Genomic DNA, 17,328 nt, shown 5'->3' with positions numbered 1-17,328 from the left:
TATATATATATATATATATATATATGGCTCTTGATCTCAGGGCTGTGATATCATATATCTATATCTATATCAGAACTATATATAGGGGCGCCTGGGTGCCTTAGTGGGTTAGGCCTCTGCCTTCAGGACAGGTCATGGTCTCAGGGTCTTGGGATTGAGCCCCCCATCCAGGTCTCTGCTCAGCAGGGAGCCTGCTTCCCCCTCTGCCTGCCTCTCTCCTACTTGTGATCTCTCTCTTTCTGTCAAAGAAATAAACAAAATCTTAAAAAAAAAAAAAAGAACTATATGTATATGTAGCTGATACATATGTATATAGATGTATATATATATATATATATGGCTCTTGCATGGGAAAATGAGGTCCTTTAAAAGGAGATAAGCTCCTACAAACTAAGAAATATCACTATATTACTTTCTGTAAGATGACTTCTAAAACCCAATGTTCCTTTGTAGCTTAGTGACCCAACAGCAAGGGTGGAGCTTGTCCCAGCAAGCTCGGGATCCAGCGCCCACTCCTGGCTGGCATCTGCTGGTCCCAGGTAGAGCCGGCTGGGGGACCCAGACAAGCAGCGTCCTGTTGGAGACCTTCACTGCATTTTCCACAACAGCATTGGAATTTTCCTAAGGCAGTTTCACATCTGGAATTTTAAAGAAAGTTTGCCCTTCCATAAAATGGCAGTAAATCTTAGAAAACATTGTGCCTTTTTTGTTTTAATTAACCTGGCATTTCTCTTACTAAACTATTAACAAATTATTGGTTATTCCCTCCCTTTTTTACCCTTCATGTTAATAATGGACAAAGAGAAGAATTATGAAATGCTCTTTTGTGTGTTACTTTTGAATGAAGGTGGCATTCATATTTTTCAGGGTGTCTCTTACATTTCTTACATAAGAATATATATAAACTAATCTAAGGCATCAGTAGTACATTTTATTGATGTGAAATAGAATTATTCTGTTATGCAAATGTGGAGTTTGTAGGATTAAACAGTATTGAAACACATTTCCGCTAAGCGGCTTGTGTCTTGTCTGACCCGCCTTTATCTAATTTTTAGAGACGCTGTCTTCTTTGAAAACCTGATTGGAAGGCTGTCATCGCTACAATATGCCAATTACTAAGCATGTGAATTGTCTCTCTAAAAGCCAATTTTAATGACTTCAGCCTGCTATTAGAATAGTCTAATCAAATTCTGAACGTGACAGTTTCTTGTTTTAAAATGTCAAAGCTGTTCACTTTTTGATTGAAGAAATTGTGATGACTTTAGAATGAGTATTTTAGCGTGTGTTTGAGGAACCTTTTTTATACAGAAAGAGAAAAACTTTGCATGGTTACATAAAACAGTCATGAAACCTAGAATTTTGATTTGCCAGCTTTGTAAAAACAAGATGCCTCCCACAGAAACCTCACAATTGCAAGAACTCAAGTGTTCTACGAATTGCGCCTGACAGGTAACATAAGGCTAGATCTAGTCCTTCCAATGCCTAAAGCAACTTTTAAACAAATATGGGCATTTTTAAAAATAGAGCATTTGCAGAAAGGAAGAGGAGACTGTGTGAACAGGTGCTGTAAAATCTGGAGTTGTATTTATTATTTCGATTATTGATGTGCCCCCCCCCCCCAGTTTTGAGGGAAGCATCTGGGAGGGAGGGATAGTCACAAACTAGAGCTCATCCCCTGCTCCAAGCAACAGAGATCTGTGCTACTTGAATTTGCAAGTTATTTAGAATTTGAAATGCATTTTCCCAAACAATGTGACCAATTTCAGTTCACTTGCTTCCTTCATTTGTCTCTTCCTTTAACCATCAGCTTATTGGGTTGTTCCTCATTCTGAGCACTGTTCCCACGCTGGTCCACTAAAGGTTAAGGTAGAATGCATATATTTGGAATAAACATTTTATTTAAAAGGCATCCAACCATTGTCTTAAAGACTTAACCTGGTGCAGCTAGGACAAGTTTTCTGGTCCCTGGGCCTGGAATTTAACAGCCTGTTTTGGAGTGCGTCCTACACCGAGTATAAGCTCTGGGAAGGCAGGACAGTATTTCCTTCTAGACTGGGGACCTGGCACATTGCAGATGCTTAGAAATATTTGTTAAACATCTGAATCCTTCTTTGAAGCCCAGACTGCAGTCATGTACAGTAGAAAATTAAGAAGCCAGGTTTAACTGTAGAGACTTCTCGGCTAATTATAGAAGTCACATGTTCCGTCATTTAGTAAAGATGGATTGAGGCCCTGCTTCGTGCCAGACCCTGTCTGAATAAGGGTCAGGATGCGAGCGCGCAGACCTGGACCCGGACTGCGGGTCTGAACCCTGGCTGCCACGCTTGCTGGCTGGATGATCTCAAGCAGCTCACTTACCCTCTTCCGTGAAGTGGAGGCAACAATAGTCTTTCCCTGCAAGGGTGGTTATAAGGATTAAACGAATTGCTTTCTAGATTGTGCGCAGGCCCTGTACAGATCTTCGTTATCACTGTTGTTGTGGCTGTGGTGGGAATGGCCGTCAGGAAGAGCAAAGACAGGCAGGTGGGGGGATGGGGACGCGGCCGGACAGAAAGGAGGTTCTGTCCTTTCCCATGTGGGGGCTTCTTCCTCTGGTCGGGGAAGCCAATGAAACCTTTGAAGCTGGGGGAGGGTGGAGATGAAGTCATTGGCTTTTTGTCTGTGCCAAGGCTAGAGAACTGCATTTAAGGACCTCAAGAAGCAATTGTCTAGGGCACCCTTGTAAGTGACCATTTGAACATAATCAATAAGGCTTTATATCTGAATCCCAGAAAAGAATATTGATTGCATTCAGGAACTGAGTGGGGTGGTAAATGTTTGCTTACCTTTAAAGTGGAATTAAGAGATACATAATATCTCTTAGACTTACCTTCAGGTTATTTGAAAAGAAACTCAAATTTGGAGATTAAATACTGAAAGGTATCGTTCTTTTTACTCCCTGGGCTCTGTAGAATAATGGAAGGCTTATATGCATTGGTACTAGGGGTAAGGTTATTGCTAATTATGAGTAACCAAGTAGAATTTGAAGAAGATGCTATATAGAAATAATAAATAGAATAATAGTAAATCATCCTAGAAGGATTCTAGAGAGACAATTTTACAAAGCTATTCTTTAGTAAATAAAGTTCATTTCCTATTGTTAAAATATTTGGAATGCATTATAACTTACAAATATTCATTTCTTACAGAAATGAATTTTGAAATTGAATTACAATGAACAAAGAATTACAATGAACACAAATGAATTACACATAACTTAGAAATACTCACTTGTTACACAAACTTACAAATATTCATTTGTTACACAAACATTTAATTTCACAATTAAATGTTAAACCATAAAAAACCATAATGAGAAAAATTTCAACCCTGAGCTCTTTTGTCATTTGAAACTTGACAAAGCATTGGAAATCATTATTTTTGGGTTTCCTTGTTTAAATTAGTTATATAAATTCAAGTTAGATATATCTTGTGAAAGATATTAAATTTTAGAGGTAGGAATAAAACAAGAAATAAAAGAAATGTTGCTAAACTGATTTTATACTCCCACATACAGATTTTTGCTTTCCACATCTTTAAACACAATAATACTGTTTAAATCTGGGGGTGGGGGAATGTATTTGGGCTTAAGTTTATTCTATTTTCCTCTACATTCACCTGGAATTTTGTATATTCTGCAAGAGTTTGGAGATTTTATTTTTTAAGCCACCCACCAAAAGTGGTACTTTTAAACTGACCATCCCATCTAAGTGTCTGAATTGCCTACCTAGTAAGGTACTCTGAGTTAGTTAAAAAAAATAAAATAAAATTTCTAGGTCTATTATGTTTTCTTCAAACTAGAGGGATTTTCATGGTTTGTTTTTTTTTTTAAGATTTTATTTATTTATTTATTTGACAGAGATCACAGAGGCAGGCAGAGATAGAGAGGGAAGCAGGCTCCCCACTGAGCAGAGAGCCCACCGTGGGGCTCGATCCCAGGACCCTGAGATCATGACCTGAGCAGAAGGCAGAGGCTTTAACCCACTGAGCTGCCCAGGCACCCTGGAATTTTCATATTAATTCCCATTATTGCCAAGTACCTTAGGGAAAGAGTGCTGAAGGGAACTCGAACCTAGGTTTTAGAGGAAAGTCTATGTTTTAAAACCTCCACCATGAACTTGGATTTGTGGCATCAATAATTGATTCCTTTTATTCTCTTGGGTTTGGCTAAACATCTTGTATAAACTTGAAATTTTCTTTTTTTAAAAGATTTACTTATTTATTTTAGAGAGTGTTCATGGGGGGGCACAGAGGGAGAAGGAGAGGGAGGCAAAGAAGCAGATACCTCACTGAGCACAGAGTCTACTGCCAGCGCTTGATGTCATGACTCTGAGACCTGGGCCACAACCAAGAGTTGGGCTCCTAACTGACTGAGCCACCCAGGCAACCCGGAATTCTCTTCTTTTAATAGGAATTTGGCTCGCCTCATGTGATGCTTGCACTGTTGTACAGCCTGCTGCTTCCTCCCTGGGATAACTTGCTTATAGCTAAGGAGTCTGGAGGGTCACAGAGAGGTCACCTCTCACCGTTGGAACACATCAGCGTCCTCTTCCGGATTCCTTTGTAAAAGATAATTAGGGAAATACACATTTCCACCGTTTTCTTGGAAATAGCATCTTCTCGAAGCACAGTTTTGGTCATTTTTTAGAGTGTTCCACTTAATTCTGAGCATTTCCACTTAGAGATGATCAGTTATTTTACCTTTTTGCTCATTTCTGTTTTCTAATTTCTTTACAGTAAGAATGATAGGTACTGTGTAAATGAGCACTTACTACATGCAAGGGCTTATGTGCATTCTCTTTTAATGTTCACAATAATAAGCAAAATGAGTTCAGTTCTAAGACCCTTTATAGCATCAGCTTACTTAATGCTTACCACAATTCAATGGGGATTTTTATGACCCCCATTTTCGAAGGAGGGAACTGAGGCAGACATTCCGTGACTTGCCTGCTGGTCACTCATGGGAAGTGGGAGAACCAGGCTTGAACCCAGGTGGTCCAGCTGTCCAACCCACTCCCTTAAAAGCTGAGCTGTGGCACATTTTGCTCCGTCATGTCCGGATTGCCTGCTACTGCCTGTATTTTATTGGGGCTGAAAGAGGTTTAACTAACTGGCCCGTGATGACAGAGCTGGGGAGATACTCAGATCCCCATGGTTCTAGAGCACAGATACCTTGCAATAATGTATTACAATGGACTTGTTTGGGGAAAGAAAGAAGAAAGAAATTGGGGGAGGCCGACAAGCACTCATATTCTGACACCACTTCCCTGTTTGCCATAAAATTGTTGTGTTTCCTCGGCTTTACAATGGGGTGTTTACAGACGTTCCTGTTAGAGAACTGTGGCTGCCACTGCTGGCCACTGCCTGAGCCCAGCTCTTCTAATATCCTCCAGTCCTTTTCCAGAGAGGAGAAAGGATGCCTCCTTCCCGGGACTGATGCCTCTGTTGCTGGTGGTCCCTCGGGAATTTTCGTGATTTCTGTGACTTTCCCGCTAGTCCCTACAACGGGGTTGGCCATACTGTAACTCACATTTGTGGGGCTAAGGGAGATCTCAGCTGGTATCTCTCATCCTGTGCTCGCTTCGGCAGCACATATACTAAAATTGGTATCTCTCATCCTTCACAAAACAACTCTTTCTCACCCACATGCCATTCTGTAGGTTAAGGACCCTTGTAAGAACCAGTTAAACGTTACGGAACCCGAGTGGGGAGTTTTCAGTGGGCTGGGGTGGCGTGGATCAGCTACTTCTTACCAACTGGTTTTAAAAAATTCAAAATCTTGCATTGCATTGGCTAAAAACCGCATGGTCTCTGCCTATGAAATTCTCCGAGCCTTAGCACTGGACCCGTCCCAACGCAGACAGTCGACTGGCCTCTTTTCCGAAGGGAGGATGTCCAAATAAACATCTCCTCCCCCCTTGGGCCACACACGGAGAGAAAAAAGGGACAGGAGCTGTTGGCCCTAATGCATGTGTTTCTCTTCGCTCTGCCCTCCTCCGTCTTTATTTATTTGCCACCAGACAGAGGTGGCGCCCTTATTCCTCACAGGTGGATCAATATTTACAGCCACTGAGGGGCGACGTTGGTTCCCCCCTCCATTTGGTAGGCTGCTGTGTAACAAAAGCTGCCTGTGTTTCTGGGGCTCTTCCCAGCTGCTAGCAGAGCTGCCCTTAGAATTACCCGAACTGAGCGATGGCCGGTTCAAAGGAATTCTGTTTGGAGCGCCCACAGCCGTCTTCCTGTTTGCTGGGAAAGGAAAATAACCCGGCGACACGCAGGTAGGAGACCCAGAAGGCGGATATGTGGTTTATGGTAGACGTTTATTTCCCCCATCTTTATATTTTTCTCATGATCGCCTCAACGTTCTGATGTGTGATCACCACCGTCTATACGATTATAGTTATTTAGCCTCTGGAAGTTGAAAATTGAAGGTTGCATAGGTGCATATTAACAAGGGTGGTGCTGATAAATAAGAAATTGGGGCAGCTGATCACAACAGCGTTTTTAAATTAATGAATGCGATTGGCTTTAATTATAAAAAAAAATACATATGTCTAGCAGGCTTCCTCAATAAGCCTCTTTTTATGCTGACTGTGGCACATTTTTCCTCAAATAATTGCAGAGCTCAGCTTTATCATTAAGCAGATGGTTTCTATTAATTCCCAAGGAAAGTAAATGATTGCAATTTACCAAATACTCAAAACTTGAAGATTCTGGAGTTCAGTCCTACGACTTCAGGCATGACTCTGTGGGCCATCCTTTTTTTCAAGGGATGCAGAGGCGAGGAGCCTTTCTGACAATTTCATAATATCTCCCATTTTAAATAAGGGCTTTGAAAGTCATTTTGAACATCCTCAAAGCTGAATTAGAGCTAAATCCCTGTTGCCTGGCTGGTTCTAAATTTCTGTAGTGTTTTTGGTCTCTGTTTTCATTGTTTTGTTAGTGGAGAAGGGGTTGAAAATGTAGATAAATTTCAATGCCAGCTGAGAAGAGTTAAAAAAAAAAAAAAAACTCTGAAAATGCAGGCAGTGCCACAGAGGTTATTTCTTTTAATCAAATGCTACGTTGATGCTTTGCCCTATTGGACAACACGTGTGAGATCATTTCACTGGCAGTTTCAAAGAGAAGATAGCCTGGTGGAGAATAACTCCGTGCAAGTCCGCCCCATTAAAAAAACTAATGTTTGCAGGGGAATTCTTCAGACTTGTTGATTTTAACAATACTATTGATTCCTCTCTTCATTTTAAAGTTGAGTAATTTGCTCACCAAATTCTGGCTTGGGTGGGTTACCGTGTACGGGGGCCTAGGGCTAGAAGGAGAAAGGATCGTGTTCCTGATTCCAAGGGCTCATGAAGCAGGTAAACCAAGGCAGTTCTGTGAGCTATGCAGACGGGCCACGCCTCAGGACCTGGGCGGGTGTCAAGGAAGAATCGGGACTGAAATAGCACTACAGCTGAGATTACAAGGATGACTAGAAGCTTCCAGGTTGTAGGCACGGTGGTGAGGGAAGAGTGTGTCAGAGGGGCCCCAAGGTAGGGTAGGCACAGGGACCTCTCAGGTAATTAGATGATGCCAGAATGCAAATTTTAAGGGCAGAGTGTTGGAAGCTCAGGTCAGACTGGTTGGCTAAGGTCGGCTAATGACGCCCTTTCTGTCTTGCTAAGAGGAGTTAAGATTTTAATCCTAGAGGTAATACTCTTTGAGGCAGCATCCAGAGAAAAGGTAGATTAGAGAAGGTGGGACAAGACTGGGGAGATGAGTAAGTAGTTTGTTGCCAAACTGAGGGAAGAGAAAGCAAGGAGTCTGTGGTGACTTTTTTAGGTTTCTGGTTTGGATAGCTGTTGGAGGAGGCATGCGCCCTCTGTGAGAAAGGGACTGCGGGAGGAGAAAGCAGAGGGTGCCTTTGAGTCACTGAGAGTTGACGGTCATTTTGCAGGGGGAGGGGTGGAGGGTGAGGGGGGTACACATGGTCCCAGAGCATAAAGGAGACTTGTGGCTTTGAGCCATGGTAGGCCCTGACCTGAGAGCTCTGAGCCTGGCTCATGGAGGCTTACCAGCCACGGATATTTTACCTCTGGGCTTTTTAACGGTTCTGTACTCACACAAACCCCTTCTGTGTGGATTCTGCAATAGTGTGTGTGGCGTATGCTCTTACCCCCACCGAACTTCAGTAGTACCCTTGGTGCTGCCCCACGTGCCTGGGAACGCCCAGAAGTCGGGGCCGCTGGGGTGAGCCCAAGCCCTTCATTGATGGCACTCCTCGAATTTCTAACCAAGCTTCCTACTGGGGGGAGGCAGCCCTTATCTAGAGAGCTCACGCTCTCTCCCTTCTTCTTTCTTTGTTTATTTAAGATTTTTTATTTGTTTGTCAGAGAGAGAGAGAGCACGGAGCAGGGGGAGCGGGAGGCAGAGGGGAAAGCAGGCTCCCTGCTGAACAAGGAGCTCAACGCAGGACTCCATCCCAGAACCCTGGGATCATGACCTGAGCCGAAGGCAGAGATACCCAACCGACTACGTCAGCCAGGCGTCCCTCTCTCCCGTCTTACACACCAGATCTCAGAACCGTCTGAGATGCAGGTGTGCAGCCTTATCATTAGTTTACACCGGAGCTGGCGCTGGGACAGGACAACACGTTCTGTCTGAAATAACGACCTGGGCCTCCCTCACCTCCTCTGCAAATACCGCCTCTCTACCCTGCCCACCCCGTCGCTTTTGGGCCACCGGCCCGGAAAGCGGGTGTGCTGGCTCCGTGGAAGTCAATCTTTTACACCCCTTATTTGCCACTTAGCTTATACGGCTTACGCAGGAAGTCGTTCTGGTGCGTGCGGACACCTTACACTTTTTCTGGATTGAACTCTCCTTATGGATTAGCCGATACTATCCTCTTTGCTTCCCCTACTCTGTCTTTTATGGTATGATTATGTGCTTAAGAAGCACATAATAAATATTTCTGTGTGAAGATATGAGGGGGTCTTAAAGATATAGGATATATTTTTTTCTACTACATAGACTGCGAGTGTTTAACATTGATTTTCCTCTCTTACAAATTGAAATGTTCAGTTATAAACATAGCTGCCTTTAGTAGACACCTAGTGTTACTAATCGGAGAACCATGGAAGTAGGTTTATCCAATGTCCAGCTTTTCATCTGAATTGGCCTTATCATAACAGCTAATGTTACTCGAGCATCCCGTATGTTAGCTTTAAAATAACATACATGTTATTTTATTAAAGACAAACAAGTCTTTAAAAATAACATCATGAGTTGGGTGCATTTTTTTCCCTCCATTTTACAGATGGGGAACATGGGCCTCAGAGAAGGTAAGGAAGCTGCCCACAGACACACAGCTATGAAGAGGCAGAACAGGGACGTGTGTCCAGCTGGGGGTCCACTCCAACTTCAAAGCCTGGGGTTGTATCCACTGAAGAGTGCTCAGGCTCTTGTGTGTCCATTGCATTCCATAATCTGCCCAGGAACCCTCTGGAAACCTATTGCTAGCTTATGTACAGATGATTACATCTGTCTGGCTACCAAGCCCTTGCTCTGTCAACTGTATACCATTTCCTCTTACTAGCACTTGCTAGGAAAATGCCTCTGGTGCAGGTTTGAGGTAGCTCCTAAGAACCTTCCCATTCTAAGATTCTCTGTAATAAAAGCTAGATAGATCCGGGAAATACCATGACAGGGAATGAAATTATTCCAGCTACGGAAAGTAACCTGCTCTAGATTGCTTTTGTTGTGAGACTGCATGAATCCTTGGAACCTGCAGCTGATTATAAGGAACAAAGTCAAACATGTAGGTTTTATTTTGTCAGGCTACTATAATCAAAATGGCTCATTTGAATTCTTTTCTTTTCCCTTCTTGCAAAAGTGTTGAAATGCAATGAAAGTGAGGGGCCTGAAGACTAAGCAACCAAACAAAGAAATAGAGTTCTTAGACTATTTATCAAACAACATCATTTAGCCAGTAAATTTAAGAGTTTTATTGCCTTGCTAGAAAACTCAATGCTCACTGCAGTTGGCTTCAGAAATTCTAGAGTACTAAGTGGAAGATTCACTGCTTGAAAGGGTTCCAAGTGAAGAAGAATATTTTTCTCAAATATTCCCGAAAGCTGGCTAGTACAGGGTCTGCAGCAAGTCAGGTGAAAAGTTCCTTCCATGGTATGAATCTGTTTTTATTTAACTTGTATTAGTGTCCACTACTCCCATTTTGCCTCTGTGTAACATAGTTTTGTCTGTGATTGATTACCAGTCCATTTCAAATTTATGTATACTGTGATTTAATTAACCTTACCCTTAAGCAATGTATTTTGAGACATATTAATGAGGTGGGAGTCTTTTCAGAGTTTTCATAATTTTATACGTCCTTTTTTTTTTGTCTTGACATCAAACTTTGAAGTTCTACAAGGGAAAAGGCTGAGTTCTGAGCCTGTAGGACTCCAAGGAAGATCTCCCATATATTTTTAAACCTGTTTACTCCTTAATGTTTAGAAAAGATTACTTTCTTAAACCTAAATTTCTCTTTTCTCTACTGCTGAATAAGAATTTACTTGGGGCGCCTGGGTGGCTCAGTGGTTTAAGCCTCTGCCTTCGGCTCAGGGCATGATCTCAGGGTCCTGGAATCGAGCCCCACATCGGGCTCTCTGCTCAGCGGGGAGCCTGCTTCTCCCTCTCTCTCTGCCTGCTTCTCTGCCTACTTGTGATCTCTCTCGGTCTATCAAATAAATAAATAAAAAAATCTTAAAAAAAAAAAAAAAGAATTTACTTGAGGGGCGCCTGTGTGGCTCAGCGGGTTAAAGCCTCTGTCTTTGGCTCAGGTCATGGTCCCGGGGTCCTGGGATCGAGCTCTGAATCAGGCTCTCAGCTCAGCAGGGAGCCTGCCTCCCTCTCTCTCTCTGCCTGCCCCTCTGCCTATTTGTGCTCTCTGTCTGTCAAATAAATAAATAAAATCTTAAAAAAAAAAAAGAAAAAGAATTTACTTGAAAAATAGTTTTTGGCTATAGAAATGCTTTACAGAGTCATTGAAATTAGTTTCATGATGGTCCTTTAAAAATATTTTAATATGTTGAATTTTAATGTTTTCCAAGAACATAGCAAAACAAGATACAACTAGCCAATTTAATGTATGTGACTTTCAGAGATTATGTATTTCTCCAGCCTTCTGCTCAGGGCATACTTGCTATGAGAAACTGCAGAATGAATCCTGGCTTTGTGCGTTTGGGTCTCCATGTCCTTCATTCAGTGACAATCAACGAATATCTTTAAAACCTCCTAATTGTGCTAGTTGCTGTCAGAATTCAGTGTGTTAGCCCTGGGAATTTATACCTATTTCTCCTCCAAAGCAAGACACAGGAAATACAGCACATCCTCATCTATTGTAACGGGAAGTCAAAATAATGACTAGAAATTTTAAATTATCTAGACATATGGAGGTCAATATCAGAAGGAATAACTATAAGGGTTAAAAGTGATTGACTCCAGGGGCACCTGGGGGGCTCAGCTGGTTAAGTTTCTGCCTTCAGCTCAAGTCATGATCTCCGGGTCCTGGGATCAAGCCCCTTGTGGAGGGCTCCCTGCTCAGCGGGGAGCTTGCTTTTCCCTCTCCCTCCTCCCCCCCACCTCCTTCCCTCCGTGTTCTCTCTCTCACTCTTGCACTCTCTCTCTCTCTCTCAAATAAATAAAATAAAATACTTAAAAGAAAAAGTGTTAATTCTGGTAACCAGACTACTACTGTTTGTGTTGTAAGCCTTTTTTTTTTTTTTAAAGATTTTATTTATTTGTTTGACAGAGCGATCACAAGTAGGCAGAGAGGCAGGCAGAGAGAGAGGGGGAAGCAGGCTCCCCGCCAAGCAGAGAGCCTAATGTGGGGCTCGATCTCAGGACCCTGAAATCATGACCTGAGCCGAAGGCAGAGGTTTAACCCACTGAGCCACCCAGGCGCCCCTGTTGTAAGCCTTTTACTGCTGTTTTAGTCTTAAAAACAATTGCATATATATTACTTTAAACAAAAAAAAGTTAACACATAACTTATCTTACCAGATGGTTAGCATTGTTCTTAGAGTTCTGGGTAGAGATTGAATCCCATCCTTATCCTGATGCAATCTCCTGTCCAGCAAAGGGTCTACCATCTTACTTGGAAAGTAGAGTAATTCCAACTTTACCTGGAGTTAGGCCCATGAACGTAACATTGGGGGACAAAAGTGGGGAGATTTTTGCCTCACTGGATTCACAGCCCAAATAATGAATGTTGCAGAAGGATTGTGGTTGGTAGACTGCAAATACGACATAAAGAATAACAATGACAATAGGAAAGATTATTGAGGAATAGGATATTAACACAATACCAAAAAATTACATCTACTAACCATTAGTAAAGGGAAAAAAATTCCCTTGGAATAGAGACATCTGGTGCTCACCAATTTAATCAAGTGATTTCTCCTAAATTCAGTGGTAATGGGACAGTCTGATATGTCCTTTGTTGTGAAGGAATATGAAGTATATAACATCACCCATGACATCTTTTTTCCAAGAATGTTTAACCTAATGTAATCAGCAGGAGATAGAAGGCCTCACAGAATATGGTAACAGACAGTATAAGGAAACAACCAAATGTAGAATATGGGCCCTTCTATGAGACAACTGTTCTGACTCTTCAAAAGTCATTGTCATTTGGCTAAAAACAAAAAACAAAAAACAAAACGGAGCTGCTATTCTATTCTAGACCGAAAAGACTGAAGAGACCTTGTGACCAACCGTTAATGGGTTCCAGCTAGGAGGGGGGAAAGCTGCTAGTGAACCATTTGTAAAACAAATGGAACATTTCAGACAGAGGCTTTGAAAACCCGAGTTTTGTAACCTTACCTGCTTTGAAAGTGTCGACAAAAGCAAGAGCCACAAGAGCTCTATCTTGGTGAAATCTAGCCATGTCATAGGTTCTCAGTGCTCCTCTCTCTATGACTTTCCTCACACTCTGCCCATGGAACAACCGGGGCCGTAGCTTCCAGAGTGGCCTCCTAGGAGATTGCTACTGTTCCCTGGACATGCCATCTTCCTCTCAGTGCTTCATTTCCTTGGTAGTGTAAAATAACCACACCAATGATAGGAGGCTGATGATAGGAGTTTGACCAGCCTTTGGGACTGTTGCTGAGACCACTGGCTCTTCTCCCCAGTGAGGAAAATGGTTCTTGCTTGACCTCGGTCATTTCTACTCTCAGAAGAAAAGAGAGGTGTTGGCACAATTCTTGTAGAGGCAACAACCAAACTAGATAATTAAAGACAAAAACAATCCTCTTTTTGACCTGAATAAGTAAAAAAATTTCCTCTGTACAATGTAAATTATACATTTAGTTGCCAACTTCTACTTTGTTCTGGGTTGTCCAGACCTTACTTCACCAACTCCATGACTTAGCTATCTTCTAGAAGAGTATGTCTTATGTTGTTGACTATATTTGGATATTAATATGTGTCTTGAAATTGTACTTCAGTGTCTGAATTATTATTTTTTACTTATTTTGTAAGTTGGTAACTCTTCATGCTCTTCACCTGTTTTCCCTGTCCTCCACCCCCTTCCCTCTGGGGACCACCAGCTTTTCTCTGTATTTATGAGTGTGTTTCTGTTTTGTGTTGTTTTATTTTAGATTCCATACGTAAGTGAAATCATCGTATTTGTCTTTCTTTGTCTGACTTATTCTACATAGTTTATACCCTCTAGGTCCATCCATGTTGTCATAAGTGACAATATCTCATTCCTTTTTATGGCTGAGTAATATTCTGTTGTATATATATACCACATCTTCTTTATCCATTCATCTATTGTTGGACACTTGGGTTGCTTCCATTTCTTGACCATCGTAAATAATGCTGCAATAAACATAGGGTGCATATGTTTTCAAATTAGTGTTTTCATTCTCTTTGGGTAAATACTCAGAAGTGGAATTACTGGATCATATGATATTTTCACTTTTCATTTTTTGGAGGACTTTCGTACTGGTTTCCATCAATTTATACAGGGTTTCCTTTTCTCCATATCCTTGCCAGTACTTGTTATTTCTTGTCTCTTTGATTCTAGCCATTCTGACAGGTCTAAGGTGATATCTCGTTTTGGTTTTGAATTGTATTTCTCTGATGATTACTGATATTGGACACCTTTTCATGTGTGTCTATTTGCCATCTATATCTCTTCTTTGGAAAAAGGTCTATTTGGATCCTCTGCCCTTTTTAATATCAGATTATTCACTTTTTTAATGTTGAGTTGTATGAGTTCTTTATATGTTTTGTTGTTAATGCCTTACTAAATATATAATTTGCAAATATCTTCTCCCATTCAGTGGGTTCCCTTTTCATTTTGTCTGTTTCCTTTGCCTGAGGAGAGGTATCCAGAAAAATGTTGCTAAGGCCTATGTCCAAAAGATCACCACCTACTTTTTTTTTTTAGTTCTGTGGTTCCAGGTCTTACATTTAGGTTTTTAATCTCTTTCTTGTTAATTCTGTGTATGGTGTAAGAAAGTGATCCAGTTTCATTCATTTGCATGGAGGTATCCAACTTTCCCACCACCATTTATTGAACAGACTTTTTTCTCCTGTAGTATATTCTGGCTTCCTTTGTCATAGATTAATTGGCCATATGAGCATGAGTTTATTTCTAGGCTCTCTATCCTGTTCCATTGACGTATATGTCTGTTTTTGTGTCAGTACCATACTGTTTTTATTACTGTATCTTTGTCCTGTATCTTGAACTCTGGGATTGTGATATCTCCAGCTTTGTTCTTTCTCAAGATTGTTCTGGCAAATCAAATCCATACAAATTTTAGGATTACTCCTTCTAGTTCTGTGAAAAATACTGTTGGTATTTTGATAGGGATTTTGTTAAATCTGTAGATTGTTTGGGATATGTTGACAGATTTAATTCTTCTAGTCCATGAGCATGGAATATCTTTCCATTTGTTTGTTCTTATCAATTTGGATGGCTTTTATTTCTTTTTCTTCTCTGATTGCTGTCGATAGAACTTCTAAAACTGTGTTGGATAAAACTGATGAGAGTGGACATCCTTTTCTTATTCCAGATTTTAGAGTAAAAGCTTTTTAATTTTTCATCATTGAGTCTGTGTGTACTTGTCATACATGGCCTTTATTATGTTGGTGTGTTCCCTGTTCCCTCTATACTGACTTTGTTAAGAGTTGTTGAATTATTTTATCTCTGAGATAAAATAATCTAGAGAATGATTCTGAACAAACAGATAATATATTTGTTTTTAAAAAACAAATCCCCAGGGGCACCTGGGTGGCTCAGTGGGTTAGGCCGCTGCCTTCAGCTCAGATCATGATCTCAGGGTCCTGGGATCGAGCCCCGCATCGGGCTCCTTGCTCAGCAGGGAGCCTGCTTCCCTCTCTCTCTCTCTCTCTCTCTGCCTGCCTCTCTGCCTACTTGTGATCTCTGTCTGTCAAATAAATAAATAAAATCTTAAAAATAAATAAATAAATAAATAAATAATAAAAAAATAAAAAACAAATCCCCAAACACCTCTTTCATTTCTTAAATACGTATTTTGTATTTATTAAGGGAAGATTTCTAAGTACAAACACAAACTAAAGGGTCTTAAAGGGGCATAATAGGGGTGAAGGAAAATATTTCATTGCCACTGAGCTCTGATAAATCATTTTTAAATCTAATAGAAATAATTAACATTCATTTAACACTGACTGCTAAGTACTTACTTATTGCAGTAAATATTGTACATAAGGTCAGTATTGCAACCTTAGTCTCATTCCCACTTTATAGATGAAAAAACTGCGTCTTAAAGAGATAGCTCACTTCCTCAAGCCCACATGGTGAGGGGGCTGAGTGGAGAACCAGTATGCAGGCAGCAACCCCAGCCCCAAGTTCTCATCTATCCGCCTGCCGTCCTCTTTCTGTCAGAGCTGTCTACTCTCCTCCTGAGGGAAAAACAAATACTGTCATTGAGTTACCTTCCCAAAGTGCCAAGAGAGTTTGGGAACCTCAGCACAAACTTGCACTGGCTTAGGTTATGTAGCAAAAATAAAAGTACTGGTTTAACTCTTAAAATATTTCCATCTTATAATTTGTCAAACAAGATCTTAAACAAACACAGGGAGGTTCGTGATGCATACACAGTATAATCCTGATGAACTTGACGAGGTGGAGTGACTTTATGTTGTATTAATCGTGGTTGATTTTCTCCTCACATCGGCTAGAATGCCAACTGGAAGAGATATCAAATATTCTTCTGTAGGACATTGGATTGTAATTAAAGAGCTCTGTTCCACTGCTTCTTTAACTTTCTCTGAAGTCCAAAATCAAAACCAGAACTCTAGCATACTTGACATTTCTTTCAGTCTTGTGCATTAATAAAACTCTTTTTCTTGTTGCTTTGTAAGGAACACATTTAGAAAGGCACAAAGGGCTCTTATTTCCTTGGAAACTGAATGCATAAATATGTGACTTTTAAACACAAAAATGACTGACCTTTTAAACTTAACTACAAGGTTCTTAATTAATAACTGATTACATATAGTGATTACTGAGATTTCTGGAAAAATGGACAATGCTGATAGAAAACTATGGTAAGAATTTACAGAGGTGTTTGCTCATACCGCCACAACTGTCAGCTGTTCCATAAAAAAGGATGCTAACTATTTTCAGGGTAGGATGTATGGTCTCAGTAACATAAAGGCACACTTAAAATTTCTGATTGCATTGTTTTCTAAGTATTTTAATCATTTTCTAATTTTGAGATAAAGCTTGGCTATTCAGTTGTTTGTCATGATAAGAGACTATTTGGTGTCCATTCTGCTATCAAATATACATTATATATTTTTTCTCAACTCTTTCTTTTTTTTTTTTTTTAAAGATTTTATTTATTTATTTGACAGAGAGAAATCACAAGTAGATGGAGAGGCAGGCAGAGAGAGAGAGAGGGAAGCAGGCTCCCCGCTGAGCAGAGAGCCCCATGCGGGACTCGATCCCAGGACCCTGAGATCATGACCCGAGCCGAAGGCAGTGGCTTAACCCACTGAGCCACCCAGGCGCCCCATTCTCAACTCTTTCTTAAATTATTTTCAGCATATATATTGTAACAAAATTTACAGTTCATTTTAAAGCCATCAAAAAGGAGGAATTCCCATGTGTTTTCTTGAAGTTGACATAGTATAGCTACCAGTATCTTACTTTTAAGAAATAGAAGGCATTCGATTGAAGGATAAAGACCTAATGTCTTTTAAGGAAAAAAAAAAAAAAAGAAAGTGTATTTATATGTAACACTGAAGCAGTCT

General features: G+C 40.7%; 1 protein-coding gene across 3 annotated transcripts in view; it reads left to right on the top strand.

Annotated features, from left to right (window-relative positions):
- The window catches only part of PRICKLE1 (prickle planar cell polarity protein 1), a 113,258-nt gene that overhangs the window by 30,794 nt on the left and 65,136 nt on the right, over nt 1-17,328 (top strand). For 2 of the 3 annotated variants that reach the window (XM_059402927.1, XM_059402928.1), the window contains exon 1: nt 6,225-6,317. The exons of the other annotated variant lie outside the window; for it this stretch is intronic. The gene's annotated coding sequence lies outside the window, so the exon portion shown is untranslated. Of the gene's footprint in view, nt 1-6,224; nt 6,318-17,328 lie in introns of those variants that run through there. 3 annotated transcript variants of the gene reach the window in all.

This window comes from Mustela nigripes, chromosome 6 (assembly GCF_022355385.1).
Source record: "Mustela nigripes isolate SB6536 chromosome 6, MUSNIG.SB6536, whole genome shotgun sequence".
Classification (NCBI taxonomy): domain Eukaryota; kingdom Metazoa; phylum Chordata; class Mammalia; order Carnivora; family Mustelidae; genus Mustela; species Mustela nigripes.
This window is presented reverse-complemented; position numbering and strand designations above follow the sequence as displayed.